Source organism: Phocoena phocoena, chromosome 16 (assembly GCF_963924675.1).
Source record: "Phocoena phocoena chromosome 16, mPhoPho1.1, whole genome shotgun sequence".
Lineage (NCBI taxonomy): Eukaryota > Metazoa > Chordata > Mammalia > Artiodactyla > Phocoenidae > Phocoena > Phocoena phocoena.
Genome location: NC_089234.1, coordinates 59631795 through 59658661, shown reverse-complemented (window position 1 = coordinate 59658661; position 26867 = coordinate 59631795). Strand labels below are relative to the sequence as shown.

Below are 26867 nucleotides of genomic sequence, written 5' to 3'. Positions count from 1 at the left end.
AAAGAGGGAATCAAAAAATACCTAGAAACAAATGACAATGGAGACACGATGACTCAAAATCTATGGGATGCAGCAAAAGCAGTTCTAAGAGGGAAGTTTATAGCAATACAATCCTACCTTAAGAAACAGGAAACATCTCAAATAAACAACCTAACCTTGCACCTCAAGCAATTAGAGAAAGAAGAACAAAAATACCCCAAAGTTAGCAGAAGGAAAGAAATCATAAAAATCAGATCAGAAATAAATGAAAAAAAAATGAAGGAAATGATAGCAAAGATCAATAAAACTAAAAGCTGGTTCTTTGAAAGGATAAACAAAATTGATAAACCATTAGCCAGACTCATCAAGAAAAAAAGGGAGAAGACTGAAATCGGTAGAATTAGAAATGAAAAAGGAGAAGTAACAACTGACACTGCAGAAATACAAAAGATCATGAGAGATTACTACAAGCAACTCTATGCCAATAAAATGGACAACCTGGAAGAAATGGACAAATTCTTAGAAAGGCACACCCTGCCAAGACTGAATCAGGAAGAAATAGAAAATATGAACAGACCAATCACAAGCACTGAAGTGAAACTGTGATTAAAAATCTTCCAACAAACAAAAGCCCAGGACCAGATGGCTTCACAGGCGAATTCTATCAAACATTTAGAGAAGAGCTGTCACCTATCCTTCTCAAACTCTTCCAAAATATAGCAGAGGGAGGAACACTCCCAAACTCATTCTACGAGGCCACCATCACAGTGATACCAAAACCAGACAAGGATGTCACAAAGAAAGAAAACTATAGGCCAGTATCACTGATGAACATAGATGCAAAAATCCTCAACAAAATACTAGCAAACAGAATCCAGCAGCACATTAAAAGGATCATACACCATGATCAAGTGGGGTTTATTCCAGGAATGCTAAGATTCTTCAATATATGCAAATCAATCAATGTGATAAACCATATTAACAAATTGAAGGAGAAAAACCATATGATCATCTCAATAGATGCAGAGAATGCTTTCAACAAAATTCAACACCCATTTATGATAAAAACCCTGCACAAAGTAGACACAAAGGGCACTTTCCTCAACATAATAAAGGCCATATATGACAAGCCCACAGCCAACATCGTCCTCAATGGTGAAAAACTGAAAGCATTTTCACTAAGATCAGGAACAAGACAAGGTTGCCCACTCTCACCACTCTTATTCAACATAGTTTTGGAAGCTTTAGCCACAACAATCAGAGAAGAAAAGGAAATAAAAGGAATACAAATAGGAAAAGAAGAAGTAAAGCTGTCACTGTTTGCAGAGGACATGATATTATACATAGAGAATCCTAAAGATGCCACCAGAAAACTACTAGAGCTAATCAATGAATCTGGTAAAGTAGCAGGATACAAAATTAATGCACAGAAATCTCTTGCATTCCTATACACTAATGACGAAAACTCTGAAAGTGAAATCAAGAAAACACTCCATTTACCATTGCAACAAAAAGAATAAAATATCTAGGAATAAACCTACCTAAGGAGACAAAAGACCTGTATGCAGAAAATTATAAGACACTGATGAAAGAAATTAAAGATGATACAAACGGATGGAGAGATTTACCATGTTCGTGGATTGGAAGAATCAACATTGTGAAAATGCCTCTACTACCCAAAGCAATCTACAGATTCAATGCAATCCCTATCAAAATACCACTGGCATTTTTCACAGAACTAGAACAAAAAATTTCACAATTTGTATGGAAACACAAAAGACCCTGAATAGCGAAAGCAATCTTGAGAATGAAAAACGGAGCTGGAGGAAACAGGCTCCCTGACTTCAGACTATACTACAAAGCTACAGTAATCAAGACAGTATGGTACTGGCACAAAAACAGAAATATAGATCAATGGAACAGGATAGAAAGCCCAGAGATAAACCCACGCACATATGGTCAACTTATCTTTGATAAAGGAGGCAGGAATGTACAGTGGAGAAAGGACAGCATCTTCAATAAGTGGTGCTGGGAGAACTGGACAGCTACATGTAAAAGGTTGAAATTAGAACACTCCCTAACACCATACACAAAAATAAGCTCAAAATGGATTAAAGACCTAAATGTAAGGCCAGAATATACCCTGAGAAAACCATAATTCAAGAAGAGTCATGTACCAAAATGTTCATTGCAGCTCTATTTACAATAGCCAGGAGATGGAAACAACCTAAGCATCCATCATTAGATGAATGGATAAAGAAGATGTGGCACATATATACAATGGAATATTACTCAGCCATAAAAAGAAACGAAATTGAGCTATTTGTAATGAGGTGGATAGACCTAGAGTCTGTCATACAGAGTGAAGTAAGTCAGAAAGAGAAAGACAAATACTGTATGCTAACACATGTATATGGAATTTAAGGAAAAAAAAGTCATGAAGAACCTAGGGGTAAGACAGGAATAAAGACACAGACCTACTACAGAATGGACTTGAGGATATGGGAAGGGGGAAGGGTAAGCTGTGACATAGCGAGAAAGAGGCATGGACATATATACACTACCAAACGTAAGGCAGATAGCTAGTGGGAAGCAGCTGCATAGCACAGGGAGATCAGCTCGGTGCTTTGTGACTTCCTGGAGGGGTGGGATAGGGACGGTGGGAGGGAGGGAGACGCAAGAGGGAAGAGATATGGGAACATATGTATATGTATAACTGATTCACTTTGTTATAAAGCAGAAACTAACACACCATTGTAAAGCAATTATACTCCAATAAAGATGTAAAAAAATAAATAAATGAAAAACAAGATTTAAAAATTAACATCAACTCTCAATCATTGCTGGTGGGATTGCAAAATGGTACAGCCACTTTGGAAGACAGTTTGGCAGTTTCTTTAAAAATTAAAAATACTCTTACAATATGATCCAGCAATCATGCTCCTTAGTATTTACCCAATGGAGTTGAAAATTTATGTCCCCACAAAAACCTGCACATGTATATTTATAGCAGCTTATTTTATAATAGCCAAAACTTGGAAGCAACCAAGACTTCCTTTAGTAGGTGAATGGACACTCTGTGATACATCTAGACAACAGAAAATTCAATGCTAAAAAGAAATGAGCTATCAAGCCATTAGAAAAATAAACATGGAGGACAGAAGTGTGTATTACTAAGTGAAAGAAGTCAATCTGAAAAGGCTACTATAATACTGCATGACTCCAACTATATGACACTCTGGAAGAAATAAAACTATGAAGAGAGTAAAAAGATCAGTGGTTGATGGAAGGAGGGCGGATGAACAGATGAAGCATAGAGGAATTTTAGGGCAGTGAAAACATTCTACAATATCGTAACGATGAATACGTGTCATTATACATTAGTTCAAATTCATAGAACTTACAACACCAAGAGTAAAGAGGTAATGTTAAACTATGGACTTTGGGCAATTACAATGTGTCAATGTAGATTCATCAATTTTAACAAATATGCCATTCTGGTGAGGGACTATGCATGTGTGGGGGCAGGGAGTACATGGGACATCTCTGTACCATCCTCACAATTTTGCTTTAAAAAAAAAGAACTCCTGAAAAAAAATAAACATCATACAACCCTGCTGGAATCTGTATTGAATGAGATTGTTTCTACTACACTCTGACAGGAAGTTATAAATAAATACTAATCAAAACAAAGAGGAGGGCTTCCTTGGTGGTGCAGTGGTTGAGAGTCCACCTGCTGATGCAGGGGACACAGGTTCGTGCCCCGGTCCAGGAAGATCCCACGTGCTGCGGAACAGCTAGGCCCGTGAGCCATGGCCGCTAAGCCTGCGCGTCCGGGCCTGTGCTCCGCAGCGAGAGAGGCCACAACAGTGAGAGGCCCGCGTACCGCAAAAAAAAAAAAAAAAAAACACAAAGAGGGACTTCCCTGGTGATTCACTGGTTGAGAATCCACCTGCCAATACAGGGGACACGGGGTTCAATCTCTGGGCTGGGAATATCCCACATGCCGCAGAACAACTTAGCCCATGCGCCACAACTACTGAGCCTGTGCTCTAGAACCTGCAAGCCACAACTACTGAAGCCCGCACACTCTAGGGCCCACTTGTTGCAACTACTGAAGCCCGCGCCCAGAGTCCATGCTCAGCAACAAGAGAAGCCACCGCAATGAAAAGCTCACACACCACAACGAAGAGCAGGCCCCACTTGCCACAACTAGAGAAAGCCCACACACAGCAATGAAGACCCAACACAGCCAAAAAGAAAAAGAAAAAGAAAAAAATTAACATTAGAGGGCAGACAGCAGAAGCAAGAAGAATTACAATCCTGCAGCCTGTGGAACAAAAACCACATTCACAGAAAGATAGACAAGATGAAAAGCCAGAGGGCTATGTACCAGATGAAGAAACAAGATAACACCCCAGAAAAACAACTAAATGAAGTGGAGATAGGCAACCTTCCAGAAAAAGAATAATCATAGTGAAGATGATCCAGGACCTCGGAAAAAGAATGGAGGCAAAGACTGAGAAGATGCAAGAAATGTTTAACAAAGACCTAGAAGAATTAAAGAACAAACAAACAGAGATGAACAATACAATAACTGAAGTGAAAAATACACCAGAAGGAATCAATAGAATAACTGAGGCAGAAGAACGGATAAGTGACCTGGAAGACAGCATGGTGGAATTCACTGCCATGGAACAGAATAAAGAAAAAAGAATGAAAATTAATTAAGACAGCCTAAGAGACCTCTGGGACAACATTAAATGCACCAACATTCGCATTATAGGGGTCCCAGAAGGAGGAGAGAGAGAGAAAGGACCTGAGAAAATGTTTGAAGACATTATAGGCAAAAACTTCCCTAACATGGGAAAGGAAATAGCCACCCAAGTCCAGGAAGTACAGAGAGTCCCATATAGGATAAACCCAAGGAGAAACACACCGAGACACACAGTAATCAAACTGGCAAAAATTAAAGACGAAGAAATATTACTAAAAGCAGCAAGGGAAAAATGACAACATACAAGGGAACTCCCATAAGGTTAACAGCTGATTTCTCAGCAGAAACTCTACAAGCCATAAGGGAGTGGCATGATATACTTAAAGTGCTGAAAGGGAAGAAACTACAACCAAGATTACTCTACCCGGCAAGGATCTCATTCAGATTCGATGGAGAAATCAAAAGCTTTACAGACAAGCAAAGCCAAGAAAATTCAGCACCATCAAAGCAGCTCTACAACAAATACTAAAGGAACTTCTCTAAATGGGAATCATAAGAGAAGAAAAGGACCTACAAAAATAAACCCAAAGCAATTAGGAAAATGGTAATAGGAACATACATATCGATAATTATCTTAAACGTGAATGGATTAAATGCTCCAACCAAAAGACACAGGCTTGCCGAATAGATACAAAAACAAGACCCATATATCTGCAGTCTACAAGAGACCCACTTCAGACCTAGGGACACATTCAGTCTGAAACTGAGGGGATGGAAAAAGATATTCCATGCAAATGGAAATCAAAAGAAAGTTGGAGTAGCAATAGTCATATCAGATAAAATTGACCTTAAAAATAAAGAATGTTACAAGAGACAAAGAAGGACACTACATAATGATCAAGGGATCAATCCAAGAAGATATAACAATTATAAATATATATGCACCCAACATAGGAGCACCTCAATACATAAGGCAACTGCTAACAGCTATAAAAGAGGATATCGACAGTAACACAGTAACAGTGGGGAACTTTAGCACGTCACTTACACCAATGGACAGATCATCCAAGCAGAAAATAAATAAGGAAACAGAGTTTTAAACGACACAACAGACCAGATAGATTTAATTGATATTTATAGGACATTCCATACAAAAACAGCAGATTACACTTTCTTCTCAAGTGTGCACGGAACATTCTCCAGAATAGATCACATCTTGAGTCACAAATCAAGCCTCAGTAAATTTAAGAAAATTGAAATCATATCAAGCATCTTTTCTGACCACAACACTATGAGATTAGAAATCAATTACAGGGAAAAAAACGTAAAAAACACTAACACATGGAGGCTAAACAATACATTACTAAATAACCAAGAGATCACTGAAGAAATCAAAGAGGAAATCAAAAAATACCCAGAGACAAATGATAATGAAAACACGACGATCCAAAACCTATGGGATGCAGCAAAAGCAGTTCTAAGAGGGTAGTTTACAGCTATACAAGCCTACCTCAAGAAACAAGAAAATAATCTCATATAAACAATCTAATCTTCCACCTAAAGAAACTAGAAAAAGAAGAACATACAACACCCAAACTTAGCAGAAGGAAAGAAATCATAAAGATCAGAGCAGAAATAAATGAAATAGAAACAAAGAAAACAATAGCACAGATCAATAAAACTAAAAGCTGGTTCTTTGAGAAGATAAACAAAACTGATAAACCATTAGCCACACTCATCAAGAAAAAGAGGGAGAGGACTCAAATCAATAAAATTAGAAATGAAAAAGAAGTTACAACGGACACCGCAGAAATACAAAGCATCTTAAGAGACTACTACAAGCAACTCTATGCCAATAATATGGACAACCTGGAAGAAATGGACAAATTCTTAGAAAGGTATAACCTTCCAAGACTGAACCAGGAAGAAATAGAAAATATGAACAGACCAATCACAAGTAATGAAATTGAAACTGTGATTAAAAATCTTCCAACAAACTAAAGTCCAGGAACAGACGGCTTCACAGGTGAATGCTATCACACATTTAGAGAAGAGCTAACACCCATCGTTCTTAAACTCTTCCAAGAAATTGCAGAGGGAGAAACACTCCCAAACTCATTCTATGAGGCCACCATCACCCTGACACCAAAACCAGACAAAGATACTAAAAAAAAAAGAAAGTTATAGACCAATATCACTGATGAATATAGATGCAAAAATCCTCAACAAAATACCAGCAAACGGAATCCAACAACACATTAAAAGGATCCTACACCATGATCAAGTGGGATTTATCCCAGTGATGCAAGGATTCTTCAATATACGCAAATCAATCAATGCAATACACCATATTAAATTGAAGAAGAAAAACCATATGATCATCTCAATAGATGCAGAAAAAGTTTTTGACAAAATTCAACAATATATGATAGGAACTTTCCAGAAAGTGGGCATAGAGGAGATCTACCTCAACATAATAATGGCCATATACGACAAACCCACAGCAAACATCATTGTCAATGGTGAAAAACTGAAAGCATTTCCTCTAAGATTAGGAACAAGACAGGGATGTCCAGTCTTGCCACTATTATTCAACATAGTTTTGGAAGTCCTAGCCACGACAATCAGAGAAGAAAAAGAAATAAAAGGAATACAAATTGGAAAAGAAGAAGTAAAACTGTCACTCTTTGCAGATGACATGATACTATACATAGAGAATCCTAAAGATGCCTCCAGAAAACTACTAGAGCTAATCAATGAATTTGGTAAAGTTGCAGGATACAAAATTAATGCACAGAAATCTCTTGCATTACTATACACAAATGATGAAAAATCTGAAAGAGAAATTAAGGGAACACTCCCATTTACCACTGCAACAAAAAGAATAAAATACCTAGGAATAAACCTACCTAGGGAGACAAAAGACCTGTATGCAGAAAATTATAAGACACTGATGAAAGAAATTAAAGATTATACCAACATATGGAGAGACATACCATGTTCTTGGATTGGAAGAATCAATACTGTGAAAATAACTATACTACCCAAAACAATCTACAGATTCAATGCAATCCCTATCAAATTACCAATGGCATTTTTTTACAGAACTAGAACAAAAAATCCTAAAATTTGTATGGAGACACAAAAGACCCTGAATAGCCAAAGCAGTCTTGAGGGAAAAAAACAGAGCTGGACGAATCAGACTCCCTGACTTTAAACTATACTACAAAGCTACAGTAATCAAGACAATATGGTACTGGCACAAAAACAGAAACATAGATCAATGGAACAGGATAGAAAGCCCAGAGATAAACCCATGCACCTATGGTCAACTAATCTATGACAAAGGAGGCAAGGATATACAATGGAGAAAAGACAGCCTCTTCAATAAGTGGTGCTGGGAAAACTGGACAGCTACATGTAAAAGAATGAAATTAGAACACTCCCTAACACCATACACAATAATAAACTCAAAATGGATTAGAGACCTAAATGTAAGACTGGACACTATAAAACTCTTAGAGGAAAACATAGGAAGAACACTCTTTGACATAAACGACAGCAAGATCTTTTCTGATCCACCTCCTAGAGTAATGGAAATAAAAACAAAAATAAACAAATGGGACCTAATGAAACTTAAAAGCTTTTGCAAAGCAAAGGAAACTACAAACAAGATGAAAAGATGACCCTCAGAATGGGAAAAAATATTTGCAAATGAATCAACGGACAAAGGATTAATCTCCAAAATATATAAACAGCTCATGCAGCTCAATATTAAAAAAACAAACAACCCAATCAAAAAATGAGAAGACCTAAATAGACATTTCTCCGAAGAGGACATACAGATGGCCGAGAAGCACGTGAAAAGCTGCTCAACATCACTAATTACTAGAGAAATGCAAATCAAAACGACAATGAGGTATCACCTCACACCAGTTAGAATGGGCATCATCAGAAAATCTACAAACAACAAATGCTGGGGCGGGTGTGGAGAAAAGGGAACCCTCTTGCACTGTTGGTGGGAATATTAATTGATACAGCCACTATGGAGAACACTATGGAGGTTCTTAAAAAACTAAAAATAGAATTACCATATGACCCAGCAATCCCACTACTGGGCATATACCCAGAGAAAACCATAATTCAAAAAGACACATGCACCTCAATGTTCACTGCAGCACTATTTACAATAGCCAGGTCATGGAAGCAACCTAAATGCCCATAGACAGACGAACTGATAGAGAAGATGTGGTACATATATACAATGGAATATTACTCAGCCATAAAAAGGAACGAAATTGGGTCATCTGTAGAGACGTGGATGCATCTAGAGACTGTCATACAGAGTGAAGTGAGTCAGACAGAGAAAAACAAATATCGCATATTAACGCATATATGTGGAACCTAGAAAAATGGTACAGATGAACCGGTTTGCAGGGCAGAAACTGAGACACAGATGTAGAGAACAAACGTATGGACACCAAGGGGGGAAAGTGGTAGGGGTGGTGGTGGTGGTGTGATAAATTGGGAGACTGGGATTGACATGTATACACTGATGTGTATAAAATGGATGACTAATAAGAACCTGATGTATAAAAAAATAAAATTCAAAAAAAAATTATTATTATAATGTGATCGTAACTATGCAAGAAAACATGCAGAGGAAATTCACCAAAATGTAGTTGTCTCTGGAGAGCAGAACATTAGGTGATTTTTTCCTATTTCTCTGCATTTTCCAGATGTCATAGGGTATATTTACTTTTATACTCAATGTTTTTTATTCTTATCATGTAATAGGTTATTATCTTTTTTATTGAAATATAGTTGATTTACAATGTTGTGCCAATCTCTTCTGTACAGCAAAGTGACTCACTTGTCTGTAGACTCTCTTTTTTTAATATTCTTTTCCATTATGGTATATTACAGAATATTGAATATAGTTCCCTATGCTATACAGTAGGACTTTGTTGTTTATCCATCCTATATATAATAGTTTACATCTGCTAATCCCAAACTCCCAGTCCTTCCCTCCCCCAGCCCCCTACCCCTTGGCAGCCACAAGTCTGTTCTCTATGTCTGTGTTCTGTTTTGTAGATAGGCTCATTTGTGTCATATTATAGATTCCACATATAAGTGACATCATATGGTATTTATCTTTCTCTTTTTGACTTCACTTAGTATGATAATCCCTAGTTGCATCCATGTTGCTGCAATGGCATTATTTCGTTGTTGTTTTTTTCTTTAAGCAGAAATTCCTTCCTTCCTCCCTCCCTTCCTTCCTTTCTTTTTGGCTGCACTGGGTCTTCGTTGCTGTGTGCAGGCTTTCTCTAGTTGCAGCGAGTGGGGGCTATTCTTCGTAACGGTGCATGGGCTTCTCATTGCGGTGGCTTCTCTTGTTGCAGAGCATGGGTTCTAGGCATGTGGGCTCAGTAGTTGTGGCTCATGGGCTCTAAAGCGCAGGCTCAGTAGTTGTGGTGCATGGGCTTAGTTGCTCCACGGCATGTGGGATCTTCCCGGACCAGGGCTCTAACCCACGTCCCCTGAATTGGCAGGCAGATTCTTAACCACTGAGCCACCAGGGAAATCCTATTTCTTTCTTTTTTATGGCTGAGTAGTATTCCATTGTATATATGTACCAATCTTCTTTATCCATTCAACTGTTAATGGACATTTAGGTTGTTTCCATGTCTTAGCTATTGTGAACAGTGCTGCTATGAACACAGGGGTGCATGTATCTTTTTTAATTATACTTTTGTCCAGGTATATGCCCAGGAATGGGACTGCTGGATCATATGGTAATTCTACAATATTTTTAGTTTTCTGAGGAACCTCCACACTGTTCTCCATAGTGGCTGCACCAACTTACATTCCCACCAACAGTGTAGGAGGGTTCCCTTTTCTCCACACCCTCTCCAGCATCTGTTATTTGTAGACCTTTTTTTAAAAAAATATATTTGTTTTTTATTTATTTTTCGCTGCGTTGGGTCTTTGTTGTTGCATGCAGGCTTTTTCTAGTTGTGGCAAGGGGGGGCTACTCTTTGTTGCGGTGCACAGGCTTCTCAACGCGGTCGCTTCTCTTGTTGCAGAGCACAGGCTCTAGGTACGTGGGCTTCAGTAGTTGTGGCACTTGGGCTCAGTAGTTGTGGCTCACAGGTTTTAGAGCGCAGGCTCAGTAGTTGTGGCGCATGGGCTTAGTTGCTCCGCAACATGTGGGATCTTCCCAGATCAGGGCTCGAACCCATGTCCCCTGCATTAGCAGGTGGATTCTTAACCACTGCACCACCAGGGAAGCCCTGTAGACATTTTAATGATGACCGTTCTGACCGGTGTGAGGTGGTACCTCACTGTAGTTTTGATTTGCATTTCTCTAATTATATTTACTTTTATAATGACAAAAATTAACTCTATACAAAATAATAAACCTAAAACATCAACTTCCATATTATGGCACTATAAGCCTTTAATGAAGTGCTTAACTACACTCTAACACAATAAAGTGGCTAACACGTTTGAGCAAGTCCCATTTTCTAACTCTATAAACCTCCAGATTTCTCTGCTTCAAAGATTGTTAAGCTTATTTGAAAGCAACCCAGATATCAAGTAGTGAGCTACTGTACATTGTCAGAGTAGCAAACTTTTCTATCCTCCTTCCTCCCAGAAATAGACATATGACCCAGGCTAAGGCAGTCATTGACTCTCATTCCCACCAACATAACAGTTGAGGAGTGGGCTTGTGAAATGGTAAAAAGCAGCTTGTGAAATGGTAAAAAGCAGCTCTTTCTGAATTGCTAAGTTCAGAGGATGTGAATCTGGAGCTGCCTGTGACCATCTTTCCCACTTGACAAGGATAGATAGTAACCTAATCTATAAATAGGACAAAGTTATACAGAGACAAACAGCTTTACAAGCTCCACAGTCCTGATTCTTACAATTACTGCTTTGAATCTGTGAGCTATCCCAATAATCTTCCAACTCAGCTAAGGGAGCCTGTAAATTCCCTTTTTCTGAAACTAGTTCATGTTGGATTTCTGTCACTTACAATAGAAAGTTCAGACCCTCACAGCATTACTCCAAGTTACCATGCCAACGTAAGCTGGTTAATAGAAATGAAGGTAGCCTACATAGCAGTGGTTCTAAACTTTAGCTGTATCAGATCACCTAAAGGTTGAGGTACCTAGATCATTTATGCAAGTTCTCAGGTGACGCTGCTGCTGCTACTGCTCTGGGAACAACACTTTGAGAACCACAGGATACAACCATCCCTTGAAACCACACAAAAGGCGCTCTCTGCCTTTAAAATACATTTTACTTCAAATTATTTTTTGGAACATGTCATTGAGTTTCTAATTAATCTAGGGAATGCTTCCTCTAATCTGTTTTTGTTTTTGTTTTTGTTTTGCAGTACGCGGGCCTCTCACTGTTGTGGCCTCTCCCATTGCGGAGCACAGGCTCTGGACGCACAGGCCCAGTGGCCATGGCTCACGGGCGCAGCCGCTTCGCGGCATGTGGGATCTTCCCAGACCGGGGCACGAACCCATGTCCCCTGCATTGGCAGGCGGACTCTCAACCACTGCGCCACCAGGGAAGCCCTGATCTGTTTTAATACTATGTCTAATCCACATTCTTTCAGAAACCTTAAGTGACATGTTAATAGGCAAGCATATATTTATCAATCACAGGTCTTTAAAACATAATGGTTTCTTTACTTATGATGTCTCACTTCCATTTATTACCACCTTCATTCAGTTACCAGCTTGCAAAGCAAATCATTATATGCAACTAAGAGTAAAGCATCCCAAAAGACATTAGGGTTTTATTAAAAATAGTGAGATATACTGTGCAGTAGAAGCTAACACAACACTGTAAAGCAACTATATTCCAATAAAAATTAATTTAAAAAAAAGTAAGACACTTTCTTTCTAAACCCTCAAACAAGCTTGAAATAGAATTTAAATGGGTTAAAGAGGATGCAATCTCCTTTTAAAGAAAGGTAAATCTCAGATCCCTGAGAGGACCTGATGAAAGGAAGGGAGGGAGGGGAGGAAAGGGGAAAGAAAACAAAGCCAAAGAAGAGTCAAAGATACAAAGACAAATTTATACTGATAAAAAATTTAGTGCTAAAACAGTATGGATAAATTACTGATAATATTTTGGTTCTTGGTTAGATGGTAGGTTCATGAGTGTTTTTTATCTAATTTTTATAACACATGTATATTACATGTAATGTTTGATATACATGAATGTAATATTTTTTAAACTGTAAGGAAACAACAACAACAACCTGGGAAACATATTCTCAGGTAGACCTGGACAAAAATAAATTGCAAAGTGTACTATTTATCTAAAACTTTCCTACAGTCCTTCTCTTCCAGGAAAGTCCAGTCCCACATACTCACAGATCAATCAAACCTGGGAACAGATTTTAAAACAGTTCTGCTACATTCTAAATGTTTACGACTTTGAGTTATCAGGATTCACTGAATTGTATGTTCAAGTTATTCAGTGGATTACTAGAACAGGGCACCTGGCAAATAATTCTATTAGCCTTTTGGTCTAACATTTTCCTTCCAAGAAAAAAGTTGCAACATTTAGAAGTTTGTCTTGGGCTTCCCTGGTGGCGCAGTGGTTGAGAGTCCACCTGCCGATGCAGGGGACACGGGTTCATGTCCCAGTCCGGGAAGATCCCACATGCCGCAGAGCGGCTAGGCCAGTGAGCCATGGCCAGTGAGCCTGCGCATCCAGAGCCTGTGCTCCGCAACGGGAGAGGCCACAACAGTGAGAGGCCCGCATACCGCAAAAAAAAAAAGTTTGTCTTTCCCAGACAAATCACTCAAAAATTAATAAGGTGGACTAAAAAATGCTTGTTATTCTAATCTAAACTTTCTCTGACACAAAAAATTTTCCACAGGGCTCCTTCTAAAAGTCAGTCTCTCCACACCTTCCACAACTGTTCCAAACTTTCTTTTAGAGGGCTCCAGCTTTAAGTTTATTCTTCCTCATACAAATTCCATATTCAACTGTTGGTTTTCCTGACGTCTGTGTTAGACTTTAATCTTTCTGACAGTTTTTGGTCAACACAAAAGACCAACACACATTTAGGCTTCTAATTCAGGCCACTGCAATGTAGTATATACATTAAGACAGCATGTCTCTACCATATAAGCAGGATGGATTTTCCAAGAGAACTAAGAGTGATTACTAATAGAACTAGTTATGTTTCTGTTCTTCCCTATTATCCCTCTGTAAATTGCCATTTGTTTTAACTCTATGAATTCTAGTCATACTTCTGCTCCTAAAGAGAGTGAGATGCATCTCTAGTACACACTTAAAATACGATGGACGAGTGCTTTAATGGTATGAGCAAACTTTTGATCAAAAACTCATAAAGCAGGGCTTCCCTGGTGGCGCAGTGGTTGAGAATCCGCCCGCCAATGCAGGGGACACGGGTTCGATCCCTGGTCCAGGAAGATCCTACATGTCACGGAGCAACTAAGCCCGTGCACCACAACTACTGAGCCTGTGCTCTAGAGCCCGCGAGCCGCAACTACTGAGCCTGTGTGCTGCAACTACTGAAGCCCGTGCGCCTAGAGCCCATGCTCCACAAAAAGAGAAGCCATCACAGTAAGAAGTTGTGCACTGCAATGAAGAGTAGCCCCCGCTCGCCGCAACTAGAGAATGCCAGCGTGCAGCAATGAAGACCCAACACAGCCAAAAATAAATAAATTTTTAAAAAAAGAGTTGTTATTAAAAACAACAACAACAAAAAATACCTCAGAAATCATACTAGCCTCTTTGCCACAACTTTCTGTAACTGAGCAGTGAACCCAGTCTTTGGCATCATTCCAATGGAAAAACAGTTCAGGATTTAGTTGAAAAGAACCTCTAAATCAAGATATTGCCCTTAACAGAAAGTGCTACACAGGTTTTCTTTTGGAGATTCTTCCAAAGTTCGAAGTCTTCCCTGTCAGAAGTAATCTGAAGATAAGATATATTCAAAAACACATACCCGTTTTTCCCTATATGGCACCTCAACCACCCCTACTCTTTCTTCTGGAAACTGCCCCCTTCTACCTTTTTTTACTCCCCCAGTCTATCTTTAATTCATCCCCATAGTTTTACCAGTCATGTTATACAGCATGATACTTCTCCCTGACTGAGTCGCCATTCAAAGTTCTTTGCTGGGAACTTTAAAAATGAAACTGAGAAACAAGTGGCAGGCACTCTTTGAATGCCTCAACTATTTTATAAATAAAGCTCAGGAGAAGTTAGGGACCAATGAATGAAGCTTATCTGGAAAGGTTTTAAAATGAAGCAAATAACGCAGAGAAGACAGACAAGAGACAGAAAAAGGCATTCTCATGTTCCAGTTATTCTTGAAGTTTAATCACACTCCTGACCTCTGTTGTTAAGACAACTCCCTATCCTCACAATACTTAAATATATTCCATTATGGGCTAATATGAGTTGGATTTCTGTTTAAGCCAGAGTCCTAATTAATATAGTTTCTCTCATAAACCCTGTTGTTAATCTTTTTAGAGGCAAACTAAATAACAAGGTAAATAATTCTCATATATTTACCCCTCTCTATTCCCTAGCACCAGAAAGTGATATTTTTCAATTATCTTTTAAATGTTTTTCTTAATTTTGGAGGTCCAATACATGCTACTTCTATATCTGAGATACAAAGTTTAAGAATAAATATGATTTTGATCCATTTTAAAAAAAAGATTTAAGTTGGATTCACAATTGAAGTTAAACTCCATGTTTAAAGTTTCTGTTTCAACTAGGAAAGTCAAGTTTCCCTAAACGAGAAACATTTTAAAAATAAATGTAGGCTGAGGGGAAGATTTGAGAAAGAAATGAATCTCATTTATAATTAAAATGGTGCCCTTCTTCACTGACTTTTAAACTGTGTATTTTAAACTGTATAGTATACCTCTCAACCATTTCGAACACTTTAGTTAGTAATGCATACATTTCCCAATACAGGATAAAAGTTCAGGATTCTTGTTCCCAGGGTAGAAAAAAAATTTACCATAAGTGATACTAAGAGTCCCGCAATTTAGTAAAATTCATGAATAACGTCCACTTTTATTTGGTGGCCCCTTTAACTGGAAGCAGAATAAGCAAAAAGGTAAGGTATCAAATATGAGGCCAAACCTGACCACCAGCCAGTAATAAAAAATCAGCAGGGACTTCCTGGTGATCCAGTGGTTAAGACTCTGTGCTTCCACTGCAGGGGGCACGGGTTTGATCCCTGGTCAGGGAACTAAGATCCCGCATGCTGCACAGCACGGCCAAAAAAAAAAAAAAAAAAAAGCAGCACTTCAGATGAAAGTGCCTTGGATGATGCCTGACACATTGAAGACACTTAAGACATGTTATTTTTGAATGTGGGGCAAGAGCTCAAGAATAGCTGGATATGTTGCCAAGGGTGTCTCAAGGGATGTGGAAAAAGGACTTGGAGAGTTGTGGGAAGCCCAGGCAACCTCAACCCTGGGCTAAGGCAGTGAGAAGGACCAAGCAGCCCAATCTACTAGCAAACAAATGCACAGTCTTTATAATTTAGGAATTTGAGTGGGAGAAGAAAGTGGACAGAGGCAGTGGAAGGGAAGAAGGAAAAGAAGTAAACATTAAATTATACATGTTTTCCTTGTTGCTTATAAATGCTGGTATTTCCAAATATTAACATAGTCTATACATTTCTCATTTGAATAACCTGCAGTATTTTCTCCTGGTTGTATAAACTGGTTATATTAATGAAACTATGTATTTCATAACATGAATATCAATAAATATTAGTTAGAATATTAAAAAACAGCAGTAATATAAAAAGCAGCTATTCTTTAGAGACTTAAACTGGTTTTTTTTTTCAATGTATTTATTATTTTTGGCTGCACTGGGTCTTCGTCGCTGCGCGCGGGCTTTCTCTAGTCACCGCACGTGGGGGCTACTCTTCGTTGCAGTGCTTGGGCTTCTCATTGCGGTGGCTTCTCTTGTTGCAGAGCATGTGCTCTAGGCGCACGGCCTTCTGTAGTTGTGGCACGCGGGCTCAGTAGTTGTGGCTTGCAGGCTCTAGAGCGCAGGCTCAGTAGTTGTGGCACATGGGCTTAGTTGCTCCACAGCATGTGGGATCTTCCAAAACCAGGGCTCGAACCCGTGTCCCCTACATTGGCAGGCAGATTCTTAACCACTGTGCCACCACGGATAGAGACTTAAACTCTTAAAACTAGGTTTATTTTCTAATTTGGAGAGTGCTAAACATAAATATGGGAAAGTTTAAAGCCTAATTTCTAAGTTTAAAGAATATACTTGGATATATATGTAAAAAGTTTAAAACTTTATATAGTAATTAAAAGAACTCAAAAAATGTTAACAACTATCTGAGAGTTGGGATCACAGTCAATTCTCTTTGCTCAACTTATGCATTCTAATAAACATTTTTAATAGAAAATTTGTATTTCTACAAATAAATAAGTGAGCTAAAAAACGAAGTCAAAGTAGCAGTGAAGTGAAGAGACAAATTCAAATCATAGACAGAGATAGCAAAATCCAAATGATCAACCACACCTCTACTAGTTGGCATAATACCACCATCACTCCCTTTTGCTCCAAAACAAATTGCATCTATTTTTGATTTTCAGAGGAAGTCCTGAAAAGGCAACTGTAGTGTCTTCGCCACCCTTAGGATACAAGTGGAAAATAAAATCTCGTACAATATACATTTTAGATTTTTTAAGCTTAAGTAAGGAATATGTGGTGAAGCAAACTATTCCAAAAGCATAGCTTTCAATGAAACTTCATTAACGACTGAATTTTTAAAGCAAGCTATACTACTTGAAAAATTATCATTTAGAAAGAAAGAGCATTCCCTTTAGAAAAGGACCTGCTCATACAAACCAGAACCAATCACAAGAAGCAACAGAAAAATTATCTCATTTGCAACAGCAACAAATATGTTAATTACCTGGGAATAAACTTAAGAAAACTTTAAATTGACCCTAAAATTAACTCAAACTATAGCAAAGATTATTTTGAAATTTAAAACTATAAACCTCTTAGGAAAAAAAGAGGTGTAAATCTTCATAACCTTGATTAGGCAATTAGACATAACACCTAGACAACAATTTCTTAGATATAACACCTAAAGCACAAGAAGCCAAGGAAAAAATTTAATTGGACTTCATCAAAATTTAAAACTTTTGTTCTTCAGGAAAGTAAAAATACAACCCACAGAATGGGAAAAAAATTATAAATCATATCTCTAACAAAAGTTTAATACCCAGAATATATACAGAACTCTTAGAACCCAACAGTAAAAATAATTTAAAATACTCCATTTTTTAAATGGGAAAAGGATTTGAAGAGACATTTCTCCAAAGAAGATACAAATGGCCAATAAGTACATGAAAAAACACTCAACATCATTAATCATTATGGAAATGCAAATTAAATACCACAGTGAGATATCACTTCACAGCCCCTAGTATAGGTATAGTAAAAAAGAAAATAAGTGTTGACAAGGATGTGAAGAAACTGGAACACTCATACACTGCTGATGGGAATGTAAAATGGTGTAGCTACTTCGGAAAACAGTTTTTCAGTTCCTAAAAACACAGAGTTACCATATGACCCAACAATTCCACTCCTAAGTCTATACCCAAAACAAATGAAAGCACATTTCCACAGAAATATTTGTATATGAATGCTCATAGCAGCATTATTAATAATAGCCAAAAAGGTGGAAGCAACCCAAATGTGCATCAAATGATGAATAAATAAAATATGATATATTCATACAATGGAATGTTATTTGGTCATAAAAAGAAATGAAGTACTGATACATGCTATAACGCAAATGAACCTCGAAAACATTACGCTAAGTGAAAAAATCTACAGACATAAAAAGTACATTAGTGGTTGCCTACGGCTGGGGGAGGGGGAGGAGAGTGATTGCTAATGGTTCTGATGTTTCTTTTTGGAGTGATAAAAAAAAAAGTACTAAAATTGTTATGATGTTTACACCAACTCTGTGCATGTATTAAAAGCACTTTAAGAGGTAAATTGTATGGTATGTGAATTGTACCTCAGTAAAGCTGTTTTAAAAAAGAAATCAACAAATTCTCATTTCACTAGGTAAATCCAGGAGTAGGGATGCTGGGTTGTATGGTAAGCATATGTTTACCTTTATAAAGAACTACCAAATGTTAAAGTCACTATACCATTTGCACTGCCATCAGCAATGGATGAAAGCTCCAACTGCTCCACATTCTTATCAGCATTTGGTATTGTTATTTTTCCTTTTTTCCTTCATTCTTCTTAATGTCTTAATTAATTTTCTCACTTAAGTGTATACTGGTATCTCAGTGTGGTTTTAATTTGCAATTCTGCAATTACTAATGATGTTTAATATCTTTTGGTATATTTATTTGCTGTCCATAGGTCTTTTTGGTAAAGTTTCTACTTAAATCTTCTGTCAAATTTTTATTAGGTTGTTCACTTACTACTGAATTTTGTGAGTTCTTTATATATTCTGGATACAAGTCTTTTGTCAGATATGTGATAGGGGAATATTAACTCCCAGTCTGTGACTTGTCTTTTTACTCTCATAACACGGTTTCAAACAGCAGGAGTTCTTAATTTTGATGAAGTCGAATTTATCAATTTATTCATTTATGGATCATGCTTTTGGTATCTAATTTTTTGGTGATTAAAAAAAAAAATCTTTGCCTGATCCAAGGTCAAAAAGATTTTGTCTTATATTTTCTTCAAGTTATTTTCTAGCTTTAGGTCATATCTCAAGGTCTACGAACGACTTTGAACTAGTTTTTGCACAGACGGTGAGGAATTTTTGCACTGAGGCTATAATAAAGAAAAATATTCTATTTTGACATTTGAGTGCTCATTGCCTTAAAGCCCCACACTTCCCTCTCCCTTTTGCCCCACATCTGGATAAGTCAGCAAGAAAGCCCAGCCATTGCCTCCTTGAGCGTCAGTGGGAAGCTAAAACCATGTAAATCCCACACATGGGAACTATCACACTCCTTCTGGCCACAATAAAAATTAAACCCAACCGCCCTTCTTCACTTTTGCTTCATTCTGGACTAAACCTAAGACCTCTCCGTGAGGAATCCTTTTTCAGTTGACTGTGTGAGTAAACTTTATTTCATATTTCATATCCACTGGTGCCTTTGTGTCATCTGTCCCAAGATTTATATAAATTTCTGGGCAAGACAGTTTTTGCATATGAACGTCTAACTATTCCAGATTATCCTTTCTCTATTGAATTGCTTTAATATCCTTGTCAAAAATGAACTGACCATTTTGTGTGTCTGAATTCTCTGTTTTGTTCCATTGATCTATCTTTTCTCTATCTTTACCCTTGAGTACTGCAGCAATTAAGTTGAAATCAGGAATTTCCCAACTTTTTTGTTCTTTTTCAACATTATTTTACCTTTTTCTAGTTCCTTTGTTTTTCCATATCAATTTTAGAATCAGCTTGTTACTTTCTGTAATAAACCCTGCTGGGATTTGGACTGGAATTGCATTGAATCTATAGATCAGCTTGGACAAATGGTTATCTTAACAATATTGTCTTCCAATCCATGAATATGGAATATCTCTCCATTTATTTAGGTCTTCTTTGGTTTCTTCCACCAGTGTCTTATAATTTTCATTATACAAATCTTGCACATGTCTTGTAAAGCTAATACTAAATATTTCATAGGTTTTGGTGCTACTGAGATGGTACTTTTAAATTTTAATTTCTAATTGTTCATTGTTACTATAGAGAAATACAACTGATTGTTATATATTGACCTTCTGTCCTTCAACCTTGCAGAATTCACTTATTAGGGCTGGAGCTTTCTGAACAATCTTTCCGATTTTCTGCATAGACATTCTGTCCATGATTAGAGACAGTTCCTGCTCTTTGAAACACACTGTTAAAACAATGAAGACAAGCCACAATCTGGGAAGAAATATTTCCCTATAACATGTTACTATTCCATTACTAGATATTTATGCAAGAGAAAAGAAAGTATATATTCCTCCGAAGACTTATATGTGAATTGCGAATGCTCATCACAACTTTGTTTATAATAATTAAAAGCTGGAAACAACCCAAACGTCCATCAATTAGTACATGGGGAAAAAAAAGTTTTGTGGTATATCCATACAATATACTACTACTCAACAATAAAAAGGAACAAACACATAACAACGTGGATGAATTCCAAAATAATTATGCTGAGTTTAAGCCAGACACCCTCCTCCCCCCTGCAAAAAGTACATACTATACGAGTCCATTTACAGTAAACTCTCAAAAATACAAACAAATCTTAAGTGTCATAAAAAGATCAATGGTTACCTGGGGATGAGGAAAGGGCAGGAAGGAGCAGGAGGGAGGGATTACAAAGAGTCATGAGGAAACTCTTGAAGGTGCTGAAAATGTTCCTTATCTTGACAGTGTTGACAATCTCATGGGTATATACTTTTGTCAAAACTTACCAAGTGCACACTGTAAATGTGTGCAGTTTACTGTATATCAATTATACCTCGATAAAGTTGTTACAGTATACCAATTACTTTAATTTATTAGTAATCACCCTTATTATGTCATGTTAGTGTCTTTATTTACCTATAAAACATTATCACTTGATAGCTATGATTACTGTTCACAAATATCATTATTTAAGATTTTTTTATTCAAACAGTAAATTGAGATCTATTCTCAAAATACCTTTGAGGTTTAAAGACTGGTAAATTTGAGAGTATGCAAATTTGAGAACGTCTTCAAGCAACTTTTGAATATGAATAAAATCTTGTCTGTGTTTAAAAAAAGGGGGGAGGTTGTTGGAACAAGAGGGCAAGAACAAAGGCCATATGTATACAGCAAGTACTGCTTTGAGGACCTAAATTCAACAACTAGGTTTAAGAAGCACTAAAATAATTATTATTGATCATTGTTTGAAAGAATCAGACCTGAAAATCCAGTTAATATAAGATTAGAGTGTAAGAGAAGTCTTGAGCCTACTTAAAACCAGTTAATCAATATTTACTAAACACTCTCAAATAAAACAATTAAGCATATAAATCTATGTAGCTGTCCTCTATTCTGTATGTTAATTCAAACATGTTGTTATCATAATTCTTCCAGCACAATGTTCAGAACATAGTAACAGATGCTAATACTTAATGATCACAATATTGAATCAAGGAAAACACCTTTTTCTCTCATTCTCTAAAACTAAACATACTTTGTACACAAATTTCCCTTTGTAACAGAAATTCTTAAAATTTTTCAGAATATAGTTCATGGTTGAAAAGCTTGAGAAATTATAAGGGCAATAGTGCGAGGTACTGAGGTGAAAAACCTTAAAAAATATAGATTCAGAAAAACAGAAAATAGCTTAAAATAGACATCTGAAAATTAGTGATTAATACTTTACAAGTTTCCATTTCTATTACTTACTCCCCAGAAACTTTACAAAAGCATCTTCTCCCAAAATTTTTACAACACACTTATAGAATCCATTTCTTCACTGCTATAGACATAACAAAAGATTCTTCCATTTGATGCTTCATCTCAATGTTCACTGTTGACTACTAATTTTGACTACTAATTCTTGGGCAAATTACTTGACTTGGAATCTCCGTTTCTTTATTTGTAAAATGGGGATGATATAAAACCACCTCACAGAACTATTTTAAAGATTAAATTATATAATATTATGAAACAACATTTTATAAATTGTAAAGTGCTTTAGTTGTTATCAGGTTGATTAAAAAACCTTCTCAAAGCCCAATCCAATCCCCTAGAAAATTCACTTAGTGGGAAGAAAAAAGTACTGATATAAGAATTTTATTGTCATGTTATTTCTTTTCCTAAAAAAAAAAGTACAGATAGAAAGAAAACTGGTTAAAGTTTACTGTAGCTAAACAGGTAGATAAAATAAAGCACTAAATTACAGCCTTCTCTTCACACTACTTATAATGAAGAAATAGCTCAAATGCCCAACAAGAAAGGCTGAGTATATTACTTTGATATATTATAATATCACTATTTAAGTGAAAAATATGTAAACCAAAACATGGACATATTTATATAAAACACTAGCCGGAAGAGGAAGAAGTCCAAGATAGTGCTCATTCACTGATGACAACTATGTAAGAAGCATGAATCTCTATACTGTATTTTTTGCCAATACACAACCAAATATATTAATAGTCATACTGATCATCCAAAGCAACATCAGGAAAAGGAATGTTTTTCATTATATCAAGTTCAAAACTGCTGGAGTAACCTTAATGAAGTCCTTTGAGCGTCATTAGTTTTTATTGAGGCACAATATTTGGCTAGAAGAAAATTAATGAGAGGATACCTTTAATTTATACAAATAAATTTCACTGAGTAGAAACACAAATGAAACTTTAACTAATGAAGCTTTCACAAATACACATACACACTTTATTTGGCTTGTCCCTTACACATTCATTTTATACACACACACACACACACACACACCCATTATGTAATTATAAGATTCAAGATCTCACTGTCAGAAGAGCAATAAAGTGTAATGCCAAGGGCCTGTTCAATTTACTTTTTCTTTACCTTAAAGTATTTTCCACTTTCAGAGTACAGCCAAAGATATGTTACAACATATAAGGGGTTGGGGTGAGGCCAGTATGATGTACGATTGCCTAGGCAATTTAGCAATTCAACAATTCTCCAACCAACTTACTTTTGTTAAAACCCTTTTAGCAAGTTTATTAAGGTCATCTATATAGTCAAGTCCAGTCAGACTTACAAGCCCAGCTCAATTTTCAAAAATATTCAAGAAACCCTGCCTCAAGATACCTAGATGTCCTTATTCCATACCTTTCACTTTTTGGTTCTTGTAGGGTTAGGGTTTTGTAGTTTATAGATGCACTCGTGGAGGGAGAGAGTATCTGAAAAATGGTAATTAAAATTCCACACAGATGTGTATACTTGCATTTTCAGACCCAGGGTCCACACCTTCTATCAGATTCTCAATGGATTTCATGTCCTCAAAATAGGTTGAGAACTACTACTATGTATCTCATAGGGACACTTTTCAAATCTAAGAGATGTAATTACATCCCTCCCAGTTAATAACTGCTAAGTAAAATAAGGCATTCCTTCCACAGAAGTGAAGGCTCACAAGCTTTATGGCTGCATCCCTGGAATAAAAGCAGGAGCTTGAACATATTTGCCCTATGAAAGATACTGCTTGTCAGTATACAACCCACTCTGCACTATTAGAAAAGGTTAACATCTCCTTACCAAAAAGCCAAGATTCCCCTGCAACAACCTGTACTACCCTGGTAATACAAAGCTTTCTTTTTTCAATAGTCTTTTACACTGTCTAAATTATTCTGCAATAAATTAAAGTTGTACACATTTTTTTTCATCTTTTTTTTTGTTACTACTTTAGTTACCAAAATACAAAATGGCCAATAAAATTATCCGTTTACCAAAATCCTTGATTTTCAGTACTTCAAAATAAAATTCATTTTAAGATATCAAAGCATTATTCACCTAAAGACACAGAGTAGTCCTTTTCCTAGTAACCTTTCCTAGTAACTATGTTAAATCTATAAGGATCATTTGTGGGCTTCCCTGGTGGCGCAGTGGTTAAGAATCTGCCTGCCACTGCAGGCGAAACGGGTTTGAGCCCTGGTCTGGGAAGATCCCACATGCCGCGGAGCAACACAGCCCGTGAGCCACAACTAATGAAACCCGCGCGCCTAGAGCCCGTGCTCCACAGCAAGAGAAGCCACCGCAATGAGAAGCCCACGCACCGCAACGAAGAGCAGCCCCCGCTCGCCGCAACTAGAGAAAAGCCCGCGCACAGCAACGAAGACCCAAGGCAGCCAAAAATAAATAAATAAAATAAAATAGATTAAAAAATAAAAGAGTCATTTGCCATCGGCCATCTAAAATATTGGCAGGACTTAAAGAATAATGTACCAAAACCAAAACTCACATGACTTTCAAAGGTAAATGATGAAACCTATGCTTCCCACAGAAAGAAAAGATAAAATTTGAAGTTCATCGTTAAGATTTAGAAATCATATTCACAGGCTAAAAGTCAAAGAAAAATCGCTGAATGTCTAAATTTTAAATCAAGGCAAAAAACCTTATTCACGGTTGTTCACTTTCAGCTTCTTAAATATTTCCTCCTTAACGTATCCATTTTTTCCATAGATACTTGATCAGAAAAATCCCTTCTAAATGTTTTATAAATTAAATTCCAGTGTTCCTGCTATGAGGACTGAATATTTCATCAGATTATTTTAGGAAAAGACTAGCCTCATTCATAAGCTACATCTAAATCTAAAAAGGGAAATACGTTTCTTCCCCGAACCTATTAAAAAAAAGGCAAAAGTTGATGAAAGAACACTGCTGCCACGTCTTTTCCCTTCCCCCACTCAGTAGTGGCTATTTCATCCCTTCAGAGTGCATTCCAAGGGAAAGTCCATAGCTCTCAGAGAAACCAGAAACAGTTAAGTCGAAATTGGCAAGCCTCTTTGGCCTTTTCGATCAATTCCTAAAAGGAGATCTAGTTTCTTCTTCATCCCTTTCTTAAAGCAAACAGTGCAAAATTCCAAGTCTTCACCACTCTACCCGGAACGCCTAAATTGTTAGTGTGTAAAAACTGACTGTATTTAATACAATCGATTATTTAGGAGAAATGGTCCCATACTTATGGAACCCTCCCCCTTAAAACATACAGCTGGGGTCCATCCACGTAACTCAAAGTTCTCACACAGCCAAAGAATTCCATTTACTGATGTGGACTTTTAAAAGTAGCAAACTTGGCGGAGAGAAAGAGAGGGGGAGGGGAGAAGCTCATGTGCCTTTAAAAAATTTATGTGGCAGAAGAAGGAAGGAAGAAGACTAGCTTCCCAGTTGACTGGAGGATCTGACAGCCGACTTCCTCAACCCAGCCGCCCGAAACTCGCCGCCCGGGGCTACCTCCAGCTGCTCCGGCAGCACCGCTGCGCGCAACAGATGAGTAAAGCCTGAACTTCCGCGGGTAGGTCCTCTTCCCAGACCCCACGAATCTTCGGCAGGATAAAAATGCCCAAGCGCTTCCCCGTCAGCTATAAGCTTTTAAAACCGCTCTCCATTGCCACACGCTAACCATCTGCTGCTGTGGAGGCCGAAAACCCTCGCGTACTCCTCAGCTTTTTAGGCAGGACCAGGTAGGAGAGGAGCTCGGAAAACTCAACAGGGTGATTCCTCCTCAGGAAGGAATATTCAAGAAAGTGCTGGTCCCCGGGGCGGAGACTGATGCTGCCGCAGCCCCAACAGTCGGGGGCGCCAACCTGGGAGGCGGTGGGAAGAGGAGCACGGAGGAGGGCAGAAGGGCCTCTGGGGCACCCAGGAGACGCGGGGCGCAGGGCGAGGGGCCGAGTCTCCAGGGGAGAAGGTACTGAGCCAGTAGTAGTAAACTGAGGGAGACTCCCCCTGCCCCCGAGCCATACCACGAGAGGGGGCAGGGACCAGACCACCAGAGCCATCCGAGAAGGGCCACGGCTGCCCAAGGATTTAAGCCTCAGTACCCAAGGTCGGAGGAGCGTCTCACCTGGGAAGTGGCACGGGAGAGCTGCGCGTTCTTCAGTCCTCGGTCGCCTGCGCTCGGCCGGCTACCTAATTCCTTCCCTCAGCCCGCTGGCGGCGCGACTGGGCAGCAGAGGGAGCCAGTTAGCCCTTTTATAACCTCCAGGCTGCGACGGCTGCGCTGAGGAGGAGGCGACTGCAACCCTCGCTACGTGAGCTCGATCACACCAGCGTCCCGGCGTCTGCGCAGGCGCCCAGCCCGGGCCCTCTCCGCCCCTACCCGCGGCCCACGCCCCACGCCCAGGACTCCCCACCAGCTGGTGGAGTCTGAGGCCCAGAGGAGGGGCCGGCGGTCGCGCCTGGGATGTAACGCGCCTGCGCGGGGCTCTCGCCAAGCCACCGTCACCGGGGTTACCTCGGATTGGCCCCGCTTCTTTCAACAGGTTGTTTAGCGCCTGAATTTCGGGATCATCCCCAGTCAGGCCTGAAAGACGAAACCACCAGCAAGGAAATAGCTTAAATTTGAGAAGAGGAACATGGAAGCGTAGGAAATAAAGCAGAAAAGAAGGATCGAGTGGA

General features: G+C 38.3%; 1 protein-coding gene across 2 annotated transcripts in view; it reads right to left on the bottom strand.

The window, feature by feature from the left end:
- Positions 1–26514, bottom strand: part of P4HA1 (prolyl 4-hydroxylase subunit alpha 1) — a 92202-nt gene extending 65688 nt beyond the window's left edge. Inside the window, exon 1 of one of the 2 annotated variants that reach the window (XM_065894598.1) lies at positions 26314–26514. The gene's annotated coding sequence lies outside the window, so the exon portion shown is untranslated. The remainder of the gene's footprint in view (positions 1–26313) is intronic. The other variant, XM_065894597.1, reaches the window with a different exon arrangement.
- Positions 26515–26867: the final 353 nt, after the last annotated feature.